The sequence below is a fragment of the Haliaeetus albicilla genome, chromosome 4 (genome assembly GCF_947461875.1).
Source record: "Haliaeetus albicilla chromosome 4, bHalAlb1.1, whole genome shotgun sequence".
Lineage (NCBI taxonomy): Eukaryota > Metazoa > Chordata > Aves > Accipitriformes > Accipitridae > Haliaeetus > Haliaeetus albicilla.
In genome coordinates, this window is record NC_091486.1 from 30,966,775 (window position 1) to 30,987,119 (window position 20,345).

Sequence of the window (20,345 nt, forward strand, 5' to 3'; positions counted from 1 at the left end):
TCGTAGTCAGACTCATTCATTGTTATGTGCTTGGACAAGAACATATTTATAATTCTTTCTGTGATATTGTTTTATCTGTAAGCTAGGATTTCGCTAGCCTAATATTCAGCAACATCAAGTAAGACCCACAGAAAAATACTCAGGATAATGAAAACTTGGCAGAGCTGCACCACAGTAAATCTGTGGTGCGGGTTCAGGTAAGGGTAGGGGGGAGACAAGAGAAAACTTGTAAAACTTAACAAGATTTGAAAGAAAGTGTTGTGACTGAAGCACTGTATTTCCACCAGGAAGAACTTCACCCAATGAAACAACAATCTTGAACTAACAGAGACAAGACTGTTAAAAAATAGAATGAGGAGAAAAGATCTTATGAAGTAGATGTTCTTTTGCAACTGTGTTGGCTGTTCTTGCAGCCAGGCAAGGGAAAGGCTGTGCCGGGAGGGCAGTCATGGGGCAGGGGGCAAGGAGGACAGCGCCAAAGGAGCCGGGGTATGATGACTGCAAGCTCCCCAAGATGTCAGTCTGATGTGCACCAAGTCCACGGCAGGGCACATGTGTCTTGCCCTTGGGCGTGGGAGCTTTGAATGACACAGCCACAGGCGGCACACTGGGGCTGCCCCTATGCTTAAGTGAGACAGACACTGAGATGAGAAATAAGGCTGATATGCATCTCGGATATTTCCCCACTGTCAGTCATACTGATGCAGACGCAAACATGTTGCTATCACTTGCAAATTTATCACTGTACATAAGTGAAATTAAACATGTCCTTGTTAGCAGCATCTCCTTTAAACAACACACGTCTTTATTTTTAATTACCTGGAATATGGAAAACTGTTTTCATGCTTCCAAGAGAGTATTTGAATCAGTGGAAAGTAAAATGAACAAAGGATGAAGAAAACCAAAATGAACTACCAAACAATAGCTTTAGCCGTATTTCTTTTTAGAAAATGCAAAGTTCAGGCACTTTAAAAAGATTTCTCAGGATAGGTTCACTGTTATCCAAGAGTTTTTCAGCGCTGACGCAACATAACTGTTATCATTGTTAGGACACAGGGGACTGTTCTTTTTGACAGGGCCTTTCATGAAGTCAACAAATCAGTTTAAAACAAGCCATAAATTATATTTGGCTGCCCATCGGCTTGGCCAAAGTGTTCTCAGTGCTGTCTTAAGTGCTGGGGAAAGAGGATAACAACATGGCCTGATGTTTAGCTTTTAGGGGATATTTTGTTCCTAATTGAAAAACAAAGCATCCCCATAGCATTGACTCTGATGCATAAACATATGTTAGAACAGCAATCAAGATGTTCACAGACTTTTCTACAAATAAATACACCCATTCCGGATCCCAAGTAATAGCTTAATAAATAATGGATTTGGTACAGGTCTCCACCACGAATGCCTGCCAATCACTGCTAAATTAGGGAACTGTCAGCAAGATCATCTCCCCAATCTCACCTCCTGTAACAGTAAGTGGTGAGAGAGGTGGTTTCTGATAGCCAGGATCCAAGCCTTATATAGCTGTCTAGATTATTAACATCCTGAATTGCAGCCAGAATGAACTGAAAAGACAATACTGTCTACTTACAGTCTGCTGAGTTAGCAGCTAAAGCTTCAGCCAATGCAACAAAACAAGTAATCACACGCAGACATCATTATCCTCGGAAGTATTCAGTTACTTATTTTATATAGTTTTTCCCATCAGTGTCCAATCCAGGGTGTTGCACAGAGGCATTAATGCACCCCCATAAGTGCCCTTGGAGTTAGAGGTCAGGATAGCAAGGGTGGCTGTGGGAAGACCATAGTTACAGGGAAGCAGGCACATGATATGCAGAAAGAAAAACAGTGAATCTTCTGGGGACTTTAGAAGCAACCTGGACCCAGAAGTACCTTTCTTCAGCGTGGACTTGTTTCCTTGGGAATACAGAAAGGCACCCTGCCCTTCAGAGCCTTCCTGCAACCTACCAGCATCACTTTCACCTAGTCTGAATTATTGTCAGTTTCTGCTCCTTTTCCAGGGCTTGGCTTCATCTCGGGAAAAGAGTTTCCACAAAAGAGGGACAGAGAGACACCAAGCTGTGACTGAAGCCCTGGAAAAGTCATTTGCGGGGAAAAGTCAATTCCTTTCTGTTCTCTCTGACAGGCAGGAAGACCACTATCCATGACGGTCAGTCTGCCCTGCCAAGATGCAAGACTGGCAAAACCTCCTGTGGCATCACATACCAGAGCAGGCTTTCATGCTCACAATTCTACTGACAGCCTTAAGGAAATAGTAAATCGTATTCCCTGCCTCAGAGGGAATTCGTTTCCCCTTCAGTCTAGTTAAATAATCTGTGCCAGACATTACTTTTGGCCTTTAGACTCATAAAAGTCCATCTGAAGGCTGTTATGACTTCATTTTTCTTTGTCTCTGAAGCACAGAAAAGCACCAACTGTCAAGCCTTTGGAAAAAAAAATTTTTTGTGAGTATGAACTAGTAAGTGTTTTCAGACCTGGGTTTTTCTAACTCTACCATGCTGCTGTATAATGTACTGCAAGGTGAACCATACTCTGCAACAAAGTCAGAACAGTCTTTGACATTATCATCCTGCATTGGAAGAGAAGTTTTGTGGCAGCTTTGTTTACCTTTTGACAGGAGACTTTTAATTAATTTAATGCAAAACTTAATTGCACTACTTTTATGGCAGTCCCTGGAAAGATTTATTTAGATATTAAACTTCTTTTCTTTTATGCTGGTCTCACACTCCCTGGTTTTGGTATAGTGAGTGGTTTCCTATGGGGAGCCCATAATTGCATGATCAAAGATGCAAGGGTCAAGCCTGGAAACGTAAGCAGGTGGGTGTGGGACAGGTAAGCCTTCAGTACTCTGGGAAAAGGAGGAGGAAGGTGCACACTGTGGGATAAACACACAAAGGGAATGTTTTTTTATCTGAAAGGATTAGCAGTGAAAGTTAATAGACATTTTTTTATTTCTTAATACACACTATTTCCCTGTGATAATGAACTACCAACAATGTTCGTAGCAGTTGCTGTCTTGTTTTAGAGATAACACTGCTTAGTCTGTGGAAACCTTATCTCCATTTTGGGGGTGGAGGTGAAAGAAACTTTCAAGCTAGCTGTGAGAAGTGCCTCCCACTTTGAATTAAGTCTGAAATCGTACGTTAAAGGCCCTTTACAGCTTGCCTGAATCCCTTGGCTTGTTCATCACAACATAAAATGGGAAATTTGCTGCAGGGTGTTTATCAGTTCAAAACATCACTTATTCATTAAATCCGACAATGGACTTAGTCAGAAATAGAAATGTAATGAGTTGTGTCAGAATCACCTTCTGGTCTGTAGCAGAGGGGTATGTCATCGCTACAGACCTGCAGGGTTTCATTCCTGTGAGCCTTCTCACACTCAGGACATGCGGCTGGGAACAGAGCTCACGGAATCTCCAACACGCTCTCCTCTTACTGTTACCTCCCTTTTTCCTGCTGGTTTTTGGGCGGGCGTTTTTTTGCTGCTGTTTGGGGTTTTTTTTAATCACTCACTACACAAGCTAGTTGGCAGCGCAAGCCAGCGTGGTTTTCAAATGCCACCTTTTCCTTTTTGCTCTTTAATTTCTCACAGACAACTAGACCTAAAAATATTTCTCCAATCAGCTCAATACTTCTAGCAGAAAGCTAATAAAAATGCCCTTTGAGAACAAAATGAAAGCCTCCGATAAATTCCCGGTGGACCTGCACTCAGTTTGGCATGGCGGAGGTCTGGAGGAAACAGCCTGTAAGTGCGCTCATTGCCGGCCATCCTTGAACTCCACGCCAGCTTGACAAGTATCAGACATTCATCTAAAGGAGAAAAGCCATGTCTACAAAATGCAATTGTTACTTGTTATTTTAAATGACAAATTTTAATGGCAAATCAGCCATGCATGTAACCAGTCCCCAAACATCTGAGTGGTGGCAGCGGTGCCACCACTTACCCCTGAGTGACACCAGGCCTCGGAGGTGTGAAGCCTCGGTGTTACTCCACTCCCCAGAGGACACATCATACCCCTTGAATGGCTCTGACATATTCCTTGCTGCCTGCCAAGCCTGGATGGCTGATGGGGATGAGGGCTCAGCCAGGGTTGCATTTGTCCCCTACCTTTTTTTCATCCTTTGTTTGGCAGCTCCTTTGCAGCTGTGGTTCTCCTCCAAGGCTGCTGGTTTGGGCAGTCATTTAACATAACAGGGCACACATCCCCTTCTCTCCATGTCTTCCAGCAGCTGCAGTGCAGCCCTCAGCCTTTGCCATTACCTGGCTCCTTGGTCTCTCCCTATTTCCTTTTCAAGGAGTCAGCAGCAGTGTCAAGGGAACAGCTTTTGCTCAGGCTTCTTACAACAGTTCCCCTCTGCAATGAGAAATCAAATATAAACCTAACAACAAAGCTGCTTCAGGTTTTTTATTCTCTTGCAAAGGCAAAAAACAGTGGAAACAGAACTGAAGCATCTTTTAACTCAAGGCTTGCTGCCACTGCAAGCACGATGGCAGAGGGCCGACCTCTTGGAGCCATTGCTTCCAGAGGAAGGTGCTGCTCTGAGCGTACCTGCTCAGCGTTCCTCTCCTGCATGGGGCCAGCTCCAGGAACATCACCTGGAGAAAGATAAAAGTAAAATTGTTACCTTTTACTATACCAAACAGGAGATTTCTATCCCTTATACTTCTGCCTGTAACATGACATCTGTTGCCTGACGATTTTGAAACTTATTTTTATCTGTGAAGAATGTTCCTTCAGATCAAGAAATGAGTCAGTACCTCTGTACAGCCTGCTTGTCTCTCACAGAGCAATTTGGAAACCATAAACCCAACTAACTGCTTCCCTGAAACACCCATCAAAAATCCTCCTGTTGAAGCAACACAGGCCAGACCACCGACTCCAGCCACCGGCACCTGTGCCGAGTTGCTCATGCACACATCAAGTGTTGAGAGCACAGTTGTTCCCTTCACCCCATGCTATTGACGGTCATTTGAAATTGCAGAGGCTTAAAATGCTTTGATTCACAAATGAGAACCAGGCCCCCAGAGGCCATTTCCAGAGCACAAAGTAGGCTGTGCAAGCCTTACATATGTGGCTTAGGGGGCACAGACAGCCCTCGGACTCTGTGAAACATCTTCCTCAGCTTGCAATTTCAGATTAAAAGGCATAGACATAAATGAGGATGGAGGGACAAGGGGACAGAGACTTCTAAAGGAAAAATTGCACTTCGTTTCCACAGCAAAGAGTTTGTAGTTTTGCTACAGATGAAAGCTCATCAAAAGCAGGAAGGACAATCTCACAGAAAGAAGTGCCACAGGAGGTGCTTTATGTTTCATAAGTTTGAAGGAATTTTTCCTTACCCCCCACCCCCACTGACCCCATTTGCCACAAAACAGTCGTGATGTTTTGCATATTGCTTCTCCTCTCCCTTTCTTTTCCTCGCCCTTCACCGAGTTCAGTAAAATCAGTGTCCGAGCAGGGTTTACCCTCTCTAGCATTTTTTTCAGTTTTGCTTTTGTATTCATTTACTTTTAACCATCCCCCCAACTTTGGAGAGGTTCCATTTAGCAAAAGGAAAAACCACCTGCCCTGCACCTCTGCCGCCCATAACTCTGCTGAAGCTTTCACATCCCCAGCGGCAGCAGAAGGGTGGAAGGGGTGCAAAGCAAGGGCCGACAGAAGCACCGACCCTGAACTAAATGTTGAACAGAAAGAAGAGGGAAGTTATGGGCAGGAGAGAAGGGAGCCAGGGAGGGAAAGGAGGACAGAAAAAGCTATAGGAGAGGAGTAAGCAAGTTAGAATTTACATTTACTGAGTAACAAAATGAGGGATGCTAAACTCAGACCTCTAATATCTGTGACCAAACCTCACTGTGGGTTATCGTTTTACTGGGAGGCAGCTAATTTGTACGGTAATAGAGTTGCTGCGTGACACTGTCCCCACCAGTGCTCCCATCAGAGGTATAAACAAATGGCACTAGAGCAACAGGAGAAATCCCACAGATGAGGAGAACAGATCGAAACCCCACAGATTTGCCTTAACAACAAGAAGGTGCTGGTCTGCCTGCCCAGGAGTCCTCCCCCAGGAGATCTCCCATCTGCGCCTGTGAAGGGAAGCATGTTAAGTTAGAGTAGCGATGGTGAACACCTTAAATCTTTACGATCTCCTGGGATATGAGGCCATCGCTGCAGCCACCTGCCTGGAAGGACTGAAGATCAGCGCATGCAACCAGGGGGCATAGGATGGAGAAGGAAGCAGGCCCCCACAGAGGCCAGCACGCAGACATGACCTGCTGGCAGCCCCGTCAGTCATTTCCCCAACTCCCTCTGGCCACCAAGCAATCCCCACTCCAGCATCCCACGAACCCCCTTCTCCCTCGAAGCAGACCCTATCCTCCCCTCCTTCCCCTGACCCCCGGCCCACCCTCCCTCACAGCCTTCACCCTCCCCAGGCGCTTCCACTGCTCCCTTGCCGTGGTTTCGGGCTCACCTCTGCCCCTCCCCGAGGAGGCAGCCTGGGCTGATGCTTGAACGGAGGGCGACCGGCCCCGGGCTCTGCCTCAGCTTCCCACCCAGGGTCGCATCCACGCGCGCGGTCCCTGGGCGAGGCGTGGGCTCACAGGGCACACGCTCCCGCAGCCACCCCAGCGTGCAGAAGACACGAGCACCCGCAAGCCCTCCCGGCCGCTTGGTTGCACCCCTGAACAGTGCTGTGCTGGGCCAGAGCTGGACAGGGGCAGAGCTCAGCAAAGGGCTGCCGAGCATGAAGCCCTGCTTCAAATGTCCCCAAACTCAGATAACCAAGTGCAGGCACCTGCAACCGTTGCAGAGCCAGAGCTGGGCTTCGCTTTTCCTCTGCATCCCGCAGCTGCCCGGCTCCTTTGGCCCAGCCCCAACAGATACAGACACAGTGATGGGGGGGGGGGCAGCAGCAACGCTTTGGGGGGGACAGGGGAGACAGGACACGATGACAAAAGACTCCTGCTGCTGGCCACGCTGACATCGCTGCACTCAGATGCAACTGGAAAAGGCTCAAAAAGCCAGCAGATAATCCTCGGCTCAGAAGGAAACAGCAAGTCCCATGTTTCTCTCAGCTTAGCCAAAAGCTGTAAAGCAGATTCCTCCTGCCCTCCACTAGCGTTCAGCCCTCCCCTGCGTGTTTTGTTGATGAAATCTCTTACCCCAATTTGGGAGATAGCAGTTGCTAAACATGCTCTGCCTTGCTACCAGAAGAGTTTCTGACCTTGTCCTGTCTTCTTCTGGGCGTTTGGCAAATACTTATCAGTGCTCGCAGTGACCTCCAGCCAGCTGGGCAGAAAGCTTTGGAGCCAAACACGTGCACAAATAATTCCAGGGGCAGCTGTTACTACTGTATTATCTCCTTCTGTGGTTTCTACAGATACAAACAGTTAATACATGTTGCAGTTTGCAGCCCCTTTCCCTTTAGCACACCAAGGAGCATCTTCCTTCAACTTGGGGCCATTAAACCCATCTCAACAATGGGGGCCTTCAATCTGGTACTAGTCTGTGTTGCCAAATGTATCTTACCCTCAGATGAAACAGAGCCCAAAACAGCCGAAGCCACAGATCACAGACCTGCCATCTTTAGCTGAGAAGGTCACCATTTAATCACCCTTCCCAAATTAAATGGAACAGAGGCCGCTCTGTGCATATCCAAACATAGCACCCCCTCTCTTCAACTCCTCTGGCCTCCCACAGCTCAGACGCGAGGTGTTTTTTCACCCTGACACATAAAGGTCCAAGCCTGATCAGAGTTCATTCAACCCGAAGAGCAGCAATGACTCGCTTCCAAAAAATGAGACTATTATGGCTAGAGACTATTATGAAAGCCTGCATGAAGCTGAGACCAGATGTGCACTCGACTCACTCCAAATGTTGCTTAGAGCAAAGCACTGGTTTGTTTTGGTTTTGTTTTTTTTAAAACAAAACAGAACAGAGGACTGACAGGAATTAGGCCTCATCTGTAACAAAGATTTTCTGATATTTTTTTTTTTCTGCACTGCCATTACAGATGTGTAGCTGGGCTGGGAGCACACACCCGCCGACAGTGCTGCAGCGGCCGCTGACCTGCCAGGGCACAGCAGCTCTCAGAGGGTGGATGAAAACATGGAAAGACCCCTTACACAATAGGATGGAAGTGAATGGGGATCCCATCCCATTTAAGTTCAGCTCCAAGAATCAGCTTCTTGTTGTTGCGAATTTCTGTTATTGTTTCAGTAGGATACTTTGTACCGTCCCCTGGAAATCAGAGCGATCGCGTGGCTGTGATTATTCTTTGCCTTTACAGCAAACCTTTCATCAGAGGATCTCAAAGCAACTTGCCATCAAGAACGGGCACAACCTCACACTGTGCCTGTGCAATAAGTGAAGGATGGAATAGATTAACTGCTTAAAACCACACAGCAGCTCTGTGGGATGAAAGGAAAATAAGAAAAATTATATATACATTTGAAACTGTACAGGGCTTTCTAGAGAGGCAGCCTGGAAGGCTGCCAGGATGCTGAAATTGCCACCCCTACACAACCACAAATACTATGGAAACCAGCAGGGCACTGGCAGGCAGGAAAGAAAAATCAGCTGAAAAATGGCTTTCCATGAAACTTAGGCCAGGCTGGGACGCTGCTCCCCTCCTCACTGAGGGAAGACTACGTGCCCAACCACCAGTGCTGCTGCCAGTGGGAGCAGGGCTCCAGGAGGGAGTAATTCCCACTAATTTCCCAGCCTGGGGTAACGTTGCTTTCCTGATGGCAGCCAGCAGATGACAGCAGAAAGAGGGATGGCTGAAGACTGCCACATCATGTCAGCTGCGGTACGGAGGTAATGGAAACCCTGAGTGCCAGGTAAAGCTTCAACATGTGCTGGGAGGTGTAGGAAGATGAAAGTAAGTTGACACCTGAATGAGGACAGGGAAGGAACATGCACGCGCAAGCTCCTGCATGCCCTCTCTGGTGAGGCATGATAAAGAGGCATGAAACACTCAACAGTAATAGTAGTTTTCCCCCCCAAATACCAAGAAAGCTCAAAAAAGGATTCCTTTAAGCTGAGCAGAAGTAAGGAAAGGGAAGAGGCCTGGGAAACAAAACCAAAAATAACAAATGAAACTGAATATAACAGGAATAACAGAAGTAAACAAACCCAGACAAGCGGTGGGGGAGGAACGAACATACTGTTAATCTGTCAAGTACACCGTGCGCACATTAAACTATAGAGTAAGCTCAGAGAAATATCTAGCCTCCCAGCTGAGCAAGGACACCTGCTTGTTACCAAAGAAAACATATCCCTTAAAAAGTTATACTCTTGGCAAGCCAAGCCAGGAGGAACCTGGGCATAAAACAGCTGTACTCCTTCAAAATGCTGCTAAGAGGAACTGCAGCAGTTTGTGAGTATGCTGGATATGGGGCAACCAGTACCAGGCTTGGAAAAAAAACAGCCCAGTGGAGATGAGAGGCAGGTAGAGAGACAGACACAAAGCTCTCCCTCCAGCTCTCAGCAGCTGAAGGGTACAGAGGTGAGATGCTACAGACCCTAGCTGGAACAGAGGTCGGGGGGAGAGGGCAGTATTTTACAGAAGAGCAAAGACGACTGAAAAATCCAGAGAAGCAGTAGAGCGCCATTTCTGTCACACTAAAATGCACAAAGCTAACGGGCCTCCCAGTAACCACGGGGGAGGGCTGGGAGGAGATGGGAGTGCTGCCACAGCTGGCCCCGATAAGTCTCTATCTAGGAACAGGCAAGGGCTGCGCAGCTGGCGCAGGACCACGCTCACAGCCCAGCCCGAGAAACGGGTCCGGAGGAGTGCGAGAACAACAGGATAACATCGGGCATTTCTCACGCAGCTGAAGGACCGCCGCTGGTCATCAAGAGACAAGTGCAGATGGGAGACTTTAAAGCAGTGCCAGAAAAAACAAGCTACAGCCAGGGTCGAGGAACATGGGATCCGACTCCTAGTTGTCAGCAGTTGTGGTGTATACATTGCTGAAAACAGATGCAGTGCCAGGAAAATCCAACTCCCAGCATGAAAAAAATAACTTAAGAATGATAATGAGAGAAGCCAAAGCAAATGCGACTGTGAATTAGTGATTACATAAAAGCTTTTATCTTACAGTTATGCTAGGCCAAATTCTGAAGGAATTTTTTTCAGCCAGAATGCTCCCTCGAGACCCTGTGATTTGGCCACAAATTGCTACATCTTAAAAAAAAAAAAAAAAAAAAGAAAAAACAACCCCAAACCAAACAAACCCAAAGATTTTCTTTTTAAGCTAGCAGGCAATTGCCTGAACTTTGCATCAAACACTTCTCCAGCAGGTAGCTGAAGTTCTCCGCTTTATGCCACCGTCCATCCGTACACTGTAACCGTGAGGCACAGGCCAATTTTCAGGATTTGCTCCTTCATGTGGCTGCTATTCAGGGAAGTGGGAACATCAGGCTGTTCAGTATGAAGGGAAGCACATGTAATTCAAAGCTCCCTGAAACCAGTGAGGTATGATCTATATCGCAGTTCCTTCCACTGAGACATATCAAAGCTACCCCTGAAAAACTGAACATACAGTAGCTTGGGTATTGCAGTAAGGAAACGTAGTAATCATCGCTGCCCACCACCCACCACGTGCTGCTCACTCGAGTGCTCCAGGAGCAGCATCACTACCTAAACCCCCGCAAGCTGCAACGTTCTTTGCTACGTCTGGGCTGAACAGCAACAAAAATCTCTTTTCAAAATAACTGATCTGGAGTAAAAACAACCAGTGTTTCAGTGGCAGGCACACAAGAACAGCAAGAGGATCCTCTCTCCAGCACTGGAAGCTTCATCCCATTCCCCAGGCATTATTAAGCCCAGCAGCAGCTCTAGGCTTCACACCTGGAGGCATCTGTACAGTTTCAAATGGAGTATCTGCAAATCCCATGCTCCAGTGAGTCCCAAAGAGATGCAGCCATACCAAGACACCTCTCGCTTCCCAGCACCTCTCCCCATTCTGGTTGGAGACCTATTGTACCCATGAACCTTCCCTGCTCATGCTTTGGACTTGGCTCGCCATAAATAATACGCTGCCAACCTGTGATTTCTAAAGAGGCATTGACAAAAACATGAGAAAATGATGAATATTTTGAGCAAGACACATACCTTTCCTATGAAAGAAGACCTGTTGTAATAGCCCTTCCAAAAGCAACGGAACATGCTCAAATAGCTGTCATAAAATCTGAAGCTAGAACGCTGCCCAGCCAAAAATGCTGGTAATAGCGCTTTCAAGTCATGCAAACACTTCGGAGTTTCTGAAAGGAGAAATAGCTGGAAATAGTTTCAGATAAAAGAACCTTTCATGCCAGCTGGCAAAAGGCAAACAGATGGATCAGATAGATGGATAGACAGGGCTTAAAGCCACTTTTGTCTCAACAGCGGGCTAGGCTTGTGTATGCAACATCTGAAGGCAGCATATCACATCACCTGACCCTTAAACGTTAGCTTTATGAAATCATCTCAGATGAAACCACACTGTTCAAAAGCATCTCTCAGCCTGGCAGGACTCTCACCCTCCTCCCCCTCTGCCCAGCAGCACCTTCAACAGTCCCTGGGCTGGCTCAGTGCTCGCACAGACCTTTGCCCCTTGGGTTTTTGTCCCCCCTCAGTTCAGCAGTCCAGCCTCTGTCGAAGCTTGAGAAGGTTTGTTGTGGTGTGGGGAGTTTTGCAAATATGTAGGCAAAACACTTCTTTTCCCATAGTGCAACAGCAGCAGAGTGACTGCAGACAGTGAGAAATTAAGGATGCTGTGAAGGCTGAAGGGAAATTCCCCCAAAACTGTGCTTGACATGCTTTAACAGAAACTTTATGAAAGTAGGATGTGATGTAAACAAAACAAAACAGGGTAAGAGTGCTGTATTTCTGGTAGCCTGCGCAGCGTGAGAAAGGTGATGCTTTGTTTCAGCTGCAGTTTTGGTTCTTGAATCAAAAGAGGTCAAACCGAGCCGCCTCAGGACAAGAATTACACCTTGATTGACAGGGATGGGTCTGAGCCATGGGTTTGCCTGAACCCTGGCAGTCTGCTTACAGCCAGACACTCGCTCCTCACCACTTACTTGCTTTTTGTATAAGATGACTACCGTGGGGGGCTGGGATGTCCCCAGTGCTGGCAGCTCATTTCATGTGATGTTTGTCACGAATCGCAAGGGCCACAGTCCCCGCAGGCTCCCGCCGGCAGCTCATCCCCTGGGACTTCAATGGGTTGCTGCCAGCGTGGTGACATTCTGGCTCTGCTGGATCACCAAGCCAAAGCAAACCCAGGGTCTCTGCAGCATCTTAACTAGTGCAAAGAGAATACAGAAATCTAGAAAGATTAAAATAGGTGCATTGAACAGGACCAGGAGTAGTTGTAACTTTCTTTCAGAAACGTGGGGTTTTTGCTATATTAGAACTATGTGTCTCTGGAGGTTTCATGTCAAAAGGGAACTGTATAATGAATAGTAAATATTTATCAAGAAATTCACAGTTGAAAGTGGTCTGCAATGACAGATCAAAAAAGAAAATCACGTCTGCACCATTTCTATTCTCATTTCTTTGACAGGTGAATTCATCCTGACAGACTTTAACACTCACCTTTATAGATGTCTCTGCTTTTCGCGTCAGACATTAAACTCTTTCCTGTCTTGTCTGGGAAGACTTCGAGTTACCAAAGACATGGCAGGATTACGCCATCAAAAGTTGCAACATCCAAGCCCTGACATGACTAATCCCCACGTAAATGGGAAAGGCCAAGATATTCAGTCTGTGCGGTGGGTAGATGCAGAGCCAGACGGCCTCCTCCAGCCCACGGGCGCATGGGAAGCACATCCCCTCCACGCAGGGAAGGCCTGGGATAGGCAAGGGTCTCTGGCACCCTCTTCCTCATTTCCCTTTGTAGGGACAGTGGCACAAGCGGCCCTGCGGGCACACGGGGGCTCGCCTCGTGGTAGTCCCCCCCTCACATCAGGGCAGCGTGGCTCATGGTAAGGGAGTTGCTCTCGGGGGAATACTGGATTCTTTATTTGTTTTCATAAGCACGTTCATGGGAAAAAACCTCCTTTGCATAAGGCATAATATCACTTTTTACCCGTGGTCTCTGAAAGACAAGCAAAACTGTCTCCTCTATGGAAACCACACAGTCAAAAATACCTTAGAGAGCACCTGGACTTCTTTGTCCATCTTAGAGAAGTAGCTGTCAGAAGAAGACATCACCAAGCGCACTTCTCTCTCCTGTAGGCATCATCTTGCGATGACTCACACAGCTCAGCTGGAGGGCATTTCTAAAGCGTGTCTATATGATGCAACGACAGAGCTGTGTCAAATCCAACACCCGAGTCCTAGTTTTCAGAGTAAGGACGCTCGTTTTTGCTTTGCAGAATCAGTCTAGCCAAAACCATACATGAAGTTGGCTCAAACCCTTCCCCAGCACAGAGCATGGGTAGCTGACGTAGTCTTACACAGGGGTCGGTGTGGACCCCTGCCTGCTCTGCAGCTGCAGAAACCCCCAGGACCACTGGTGCGTGGCTGGAGAGGGGAAAGGACACACACAGGTCCACGCTCGCTCCCTCTTCTCCTCCTCCTTCTCCCAAACCATCCCCTCAGCACACTGGGACCTCAGCCTTAAACAACATTCTCAACAGGGAAACCGTGCTTGTTCTGGTGGCTGAGGGTGCTCTGCATTTAAAAGCAGGCTGGCAGGATCTCATCCACCCTCTGTAAAGAGACAGAGGCACCACTATTCACCTGACTTCATTAATTTAGGGGAAGGTGGTGGCAGGGAATTGATGTTCCAAGGAACTTGCCCCAGCAGAACAGCATTTCCTATGCTTTCTGCCATTGAGCTAACAGCACAGAGACCAGAAACAAGAGACATGCCAAAAAAAACCCCAAACCACAAAAAAACCCAGCAAGACCTGCATCTTTTGCAGGCATGAAACACAACTATGTGTAGGCAAAACAGCTCATTGCAGCAATCTCTAAAGGTCAGAGTTTCACGTGGGGACAGTAATCAGCAGCTGACAGCCAAAGGAAACCCAGATGTTTAAGTTGCATATTGAGCAAATTTGATTGAGAAATCAGAGAAACAAACATAACAAGCACAGATTCTGTTACTCTACATTCAGGGTTTTTTTTTTAGGTTAAAAATGCACTCAGAGCTCTTTTTTGTAGTTTTGACCTCAGCAAACGGTAGTTGTTCTGCTGTCAGTATCAAAGTTAGGAGCTTCAATGATTTATTGTAAACTTCATGCTAGTTAATATTTGACAGCCCATAAACTCACGTGATTAAATCAGTGTTTCAGCTTTTATCAGCATAAGTTTCTGAGCTTTATGCTAAAATAAAGGAAAATAAACCCTAAAAAATGTGTATACCAGGAGCCAACCAAACCCCGGAAGCTGCTACCTGTAAAACCGCTGTCATTTTTTTCAGCTGATCACACAGTGTGGGACATAACGTCTGATTTTTCTTCCTTAACGCCTGGAGTTACTTTTAGATTGTACCTGAGATTGTACTTTCGGATTGCACAGGTACATTTGGACTGTGCTGTTATATTGTCACAGGCTTCGGTGCCCGTGGTGCCTGCACTTATGACTCACTGCAACACCACGAGGCGTTGGAGGGTCCACCTCCACCGGCATCCAGCGAAGCCTTGTGCAAACCTCTTGCCGGGGAAAGCTGCGCCGTTCGCAGGAGACATGCCTGCTCTCGCTGCCTGTTGTTGGAAATCAGCAGGAGGCTCCAGGAAATGCCAGTTAGAAAGGGCTGGAGGCAGCAACAAAATAAAAATAAATCCAAACCTATCGCATCAGAAGATATTTAGTATAAAGCAGTATTTACGGTCCTGCTCTGTGCTGTAGGCACAGCATTCGAAAAAAGTGGTCTTCCCAGCCCTTTTCATTGGTAAAACAATGCACATCAGTTGGACTTCAGAAACAAAAGGTAAACAATCTGATAAAACAGATGGCTGGTTACTGAACAAGGCTCTAACCCTCACTACAAAACAAGTCATCTTGAGCATTTGCCTATCAACATGGTCTCAGTATTATGAACACCTTTAAAAGTAAATAGAAAGGCCACCACTGATCGCAATGAGAGTTGGATTCATCTGAAACACTGCACCCAGTAACTCAATTTCCTACAGATTTTTCAAGAGACATGAAGCTTTTACAAGCCTTTGGAGAACAAAGACTTTCACTTGCAGCTCCACTAAATTCACCATCCTGCCCCAGCAACAGAAAGCGAATATCATGAGTTCCAGACTGCCCTGGTCAGGACAGTATATTGCTTTCCACTTTTTGCATAAGATGAAATATTTCCTGGTTTGCAGGGTGTGATCAAGAGAAGGAATAGTTCATTTTCTTTAATTAATTTTGGTGCTATTTGTATCTGCGCTTTCTTTAATAGTTTCAGGTGCATTAGTTATCACAAATATCTGCTTCAAGGCATAAGCAATGGAAGTTCTCGATCTGTCTTCCCCTGCAGGGTTTTAAAACCTCTTCTCCCAAAATCGGTGCGAAGCCCTTTCCCACAGATGCTCCAGAGCAGAACTATTTTGATTGCCAAAATACTAAAACCACAAACTCAGGAGGAGAAAAAACAGAAAAGATAAAAGGCCTTTCAAATCAAGTGAATAAGCCAAAGGGGAAAAAATAGACTCAGTCATCTCTCCTACCCATTTAATTAATGGCATTCCCCTCCAGCAAGCACAGCGTGAATCTGTCCGGGTGCCTTTTTACAGTCGAGCTCCTGCAGCTGCCCCTCTCCTGCCCTCCCTGCCGGGATGTGGCTCTGCCCAAGGGCAAAGCTGCCGGTGTCGGTGGGCAGGGGTGCGTGTGGAGTGGCCACGCTCCCCGATGGGGACCTTGCTCCAGCCAAGCGTTTGAGCAGACGAGATATTGTAGGGAAAGGAGCGGGACTGGTTGTGCCGCAAGATAACATTGTCTGCCAGAGCTTTGTTGGAGGCAGCCTTGCAGATGCAGGAGGGAAAACAAACTGTAAAGATGGTAAAAGGAGAAGGAAAAAAAAATGCACCAAGGGAAGCAGCGCTGGCACAGAGGACCAAGAGCTTCTGGTCAGCAAAGGACAGAGTAACATGGAAAGAGACAAACCTGAACATCACAACTCAAACAGCATCACGACCTGCCTCAGGAAGCCCCCTCTCCTCACTCACCTGTGCCATTCTCCACCTCCCCGGACAGCCGGCGCCGGGACAGGGCACCAGGGACCTTGGCACGAGGCGGGACAGCCCACCCACGCCTGAGCTGCTCTAGCCCACCTCGCCTGCAAACTGTCCCGAGCAGGCAGCCGGGGCGCTGGCTGCGAGGCCACCTGCACAGGGGGCTGCTTTGCTCGCGGGGACAAAACCTACCTAGGAAACAAAGTGTGAGGGCTTGCGCTTCCCAGGCAGGTACCGGCTGTTGACCCGGCGGGTGTTTCACAGTGGCAAGCAGGAGGAAAAGGATCTGGTGGCACCATTTGCAGCAGGACGATGAAATGCTGCTCCTGCAAGAGAGGCAGCAGGTGAAAGAGGGCACAGCCAGCCCAGCAGCCTCACGGGCCCTGCTGCTCGCAAACCGAGCGCAACACGGACGCGTCTGTGCTTGTGTCCCATTAGCTTGTTTTGGTTGTTTAGCTGTTTTCCCAGATTTAGCCTCCTATTACACCTGGTCAGGCCCTGCATTTAACCTGTCCCATGGATGCAGAGAGAGAACAAGGACCTTCACAGAGGGTCTATGGAGGCCCCCTGCTTCCTTCTCAATGGAGGTTTTGCTACTTGGATGCCTTGCTTCAAGCAAGGCAAGAATGCAAGGGGAATCCTGGTTTCAGCTTAGCTTAAGCTAGTCCTGAACAGCCCAGCCTTGTGCATCCCCCTGTCCCAAGGGTATTTTATGGAGTGCAGTTTCCTGGTGCCATATCTCCACCTGCTCCTGGTCCTTTCCCCATTGCACCAAGCCACCACAAAGGGAAGATGAGGTCCCCCTGGACTGCTCGACAGTGAGGACGGTGTGAGGTGGGGAGCCCAGGGGCAGCTGGATTTTCCACGTGGAGGCGGGGAAACAGCAACGCAGGATGCGTCGTTCTGGTTCTTCACAGTCTGGAGACTAAAACCAGCACCTGCAGCCCCAGGGGAGCCCTGCTGAGAGCACAGGGAGGAGCTGTGGGGTTGGGACCAGCGCAGTCCTGTTTGTATTCAACTGGCTCATGTTAAACTCAAATGAGCCAGACAGGACCTGAGACGAGATCATCCACACAGCTTCCTACTGCGCTTTGTTTGCTTGATGCATCTCGCAGGTAAAACCAGTGCCTCATCCTCATGTGGGTGAGCCGTGGTCCCTGGCACACACCCAACCTCGAGCGTGGGAGCAGCAGGGCCTGGCCAGAGGGTCCCCTCCTGTGCCAGAGCCACGTGCCTGTGGCTGCGCAGCCCCAGGGACACAAGGAAGGCAGGGGTACTTAGAGTGAAAGCCATGGCTGCTGCTTTGCGCCCTGAGGCTTGAGGTCCTTTTTTCCAGGACGAGGAAGAGAGACTTGTGCTAAATACCTCAGTTTGTTTAATCCAATGTACAGAAACAAAATCCCAAGAGGTTCAAAGCCCCAGTGTTTACTCTATCAGGCTTATTTCTGGGCTAAATAAACCATCAAAATCTAAGTCTCCACTGAAAACATCTAAACATGCTAGTTGAAGCTGATGAATAGTTAGCATTTGGCATAGACAAAGCATGAATCCGTAATTATTGTAAAATGAGTCACCTGGAGAAACCAGAGCAGTAGCCAACAAAAAAACCCCTTTGAACAACTCAATGAGAATGAAGGTGCCTAGAAGCGCGCACATCAGCGACAAGACAACATCAGCCCTGGTGAAGGCAGGAAAGGGGCAGGCAGCACTACCCCAGCTCTGTGGAGGCTGTCTCAGACCCCCACAGTCACCTCTGACTGAGGACGCCATGCCCATCTCGCCAGACACCCATCCCTAGATACCAGGGCGGTCCAACATCCATATTCCCTCTGTGACTCATAGGATTGGAACAAGCCAGACCTTTGTAGACAACAAAAAAGATAAAAATCATATTGCTTGGGGGAGTGCCAAGCTATTATTTCACCCAATTAGAGTCTTGAACTGCTGAAAGTTAAAAGGATTTCCTCTGGAAAAAGAACATTCCCCAGCCAGAAAGTCTCCAGAAAGGTACAGGAGCAATAACTCCTGGCATTCAGCATTAGGAAACAAGTGTCTAGACAAAGGCTTCTTTTTTTGGTTTGTTGTTGATGACATTTTTAAAAGATGCTACAGTACAGATCCTGGAACTTGGGATTTCTATTTTTACACTTTTTCTACCTGTAACAGATTCACATGTCCAGGACCTGCTGGGAATGGTTTACGCATCTTTGGTTATTTTATTTAACTACCACAGCCTAAAGGTACTATACCCCCTGGGGTTAAAATGGATGGATATTGTTATTTGTATGGATGTGCTGTTGTGCTGCACCAGGAAACAAGAGCTGGCTGCACCGATCCCCACAGCTGAAACTGCCTCCCGGGGAGACCACCTGTGGTTTAGGCCCCATGTCATTCCTGCTTCGGAAACCTCGGTCGGATTTGGGAAGCACAAGGGGCTCCTGCACAGGGGTCACACAGGAAAGCACCCAACACGCCGGTGCAAAGCTTCAAAGCAGCCCCCTCGTGCTGCACGTGGCATTGGCTAGGTCTGGGCACAGGAGACCTGTCGGTGTTCCTCGGCCTGCTTGACACCTCCTTTCCCCGTGCCTGCCTGCCATCAAGCGAGCAAAAACGTGGAAAACAGTAGGAAAGGGCAAGTACAGTTTTTATAGTGTCCCGCCATTCCCAGGCGGGTGCGGGCAGGCTGGCCGCGGGGAGGAAGCACGCTCCCTTGCCCCAGCACTGCCCATTATTGCTTCAGCATGTCACAATACACTGATTGAGTAATTGGCAATTATATTGCATTTCTCTATCTCCAGTGTTATGGTGTTATGTTCACAGCTGTATAAATAACAGCCCGTCTCCCATCCACAGTAGCTTCCATTTTGCATGGTCTTGCTGATCCTGCAGCAGAGAGCAGCAATAAAGCCCAAGCTCAGGTTTCGGTACTGTCCCCAGTCCACTCAGTGCCACACCATTTTTGAAAAGATGATTTTAAAATATACTTCTACACCACTACAAAAGCAAACCTCTTTTTTGCCACCATGCAGATAGAAGTGTTTTGTGTTTCGGCACAGCTGGTTTTAATTCCTTTTTTGAGAAGAAAGAATTTAACATGGCTGCCCCAAGACTGGCTGCAGCGTTATCAAGAGAGATATCATCGTGGACTTGGACAACCTCACTGCAGCCATTGTACTGTCAAACAGGTTTCCTTCCTCTTCTTCACAACACTTCTACATCACATCCTATTTAGAGTTCTTACAGTGCTTCATAAATAATGCGATAATAAGAGCCCTGTACGCTTAGGGGATTTGGGAGGCATTCTCTCACTTTTTAAGAGATGGAATATGATGATCAGCGATTAAAGGTGGCAAACCCAATGGGCTGTAATCCAAACAACAGGAGTTATTCCACCTCATTTCCCTTGGATCTGGAGCCCTTCTTGGCTTCCCTGCCATCACCCAGCTCTCCCATTTCTCCACCCAGCGCTTCAGTCCTATCCCGTCCTTTCTCTCCAGGGTAGCTTACAAATTTTGTACCAGTGCATTGCCATCGGTAGCTCATTGTATTTTGCTTGAGGTCCATAGAGACAAAATTGCTGTTTCCATTAGCCAGTAACTGGGATGAGAAATTGAACATCAGAAAATCTTTCTATCATAGATTAATACTACTGAAAACACAGAGTCACTGAACGTAGAGATGCTCACTGCTATGAGAGTAATAACCTTTTGCTTAAGAAATAAGGCAGAGTACAGCGTATGTGAAAACAACATGAAAGCTCAGAGCTAGGTCTCACCCATGGAGAAAAGGTGGTCTCACTGCAGAAGCTCCTGGATTTCTAACAGGGGCTAATTAAGCACCAGTGAGTATAAGCATGGATGTAGCATTTGGCAGTACTCTGTGCCAGCCCTAGGAGGCAGCCTCTGGCTCAGGGCATCTCCAGGTCCGCGGGGGCAAAGGCTGACGGGTCCCGAGGGCTGCACGTCACAGCCTGCGGCTGAAGAGGCACAGGGTCCGAGCCTGGCGATTAAGAAAGCAAGATTTCTATGCAAAATTTTAAGCTACTCCAGAAGACAACATGCTGCTGTCCTCCTCCCTGGGGAAGACAGGAAGCTACTGCTGAGCTGACTGTCATTTATAATAAAATTATTGTTTTTTCCAGAGAAAGTGAAGCCTC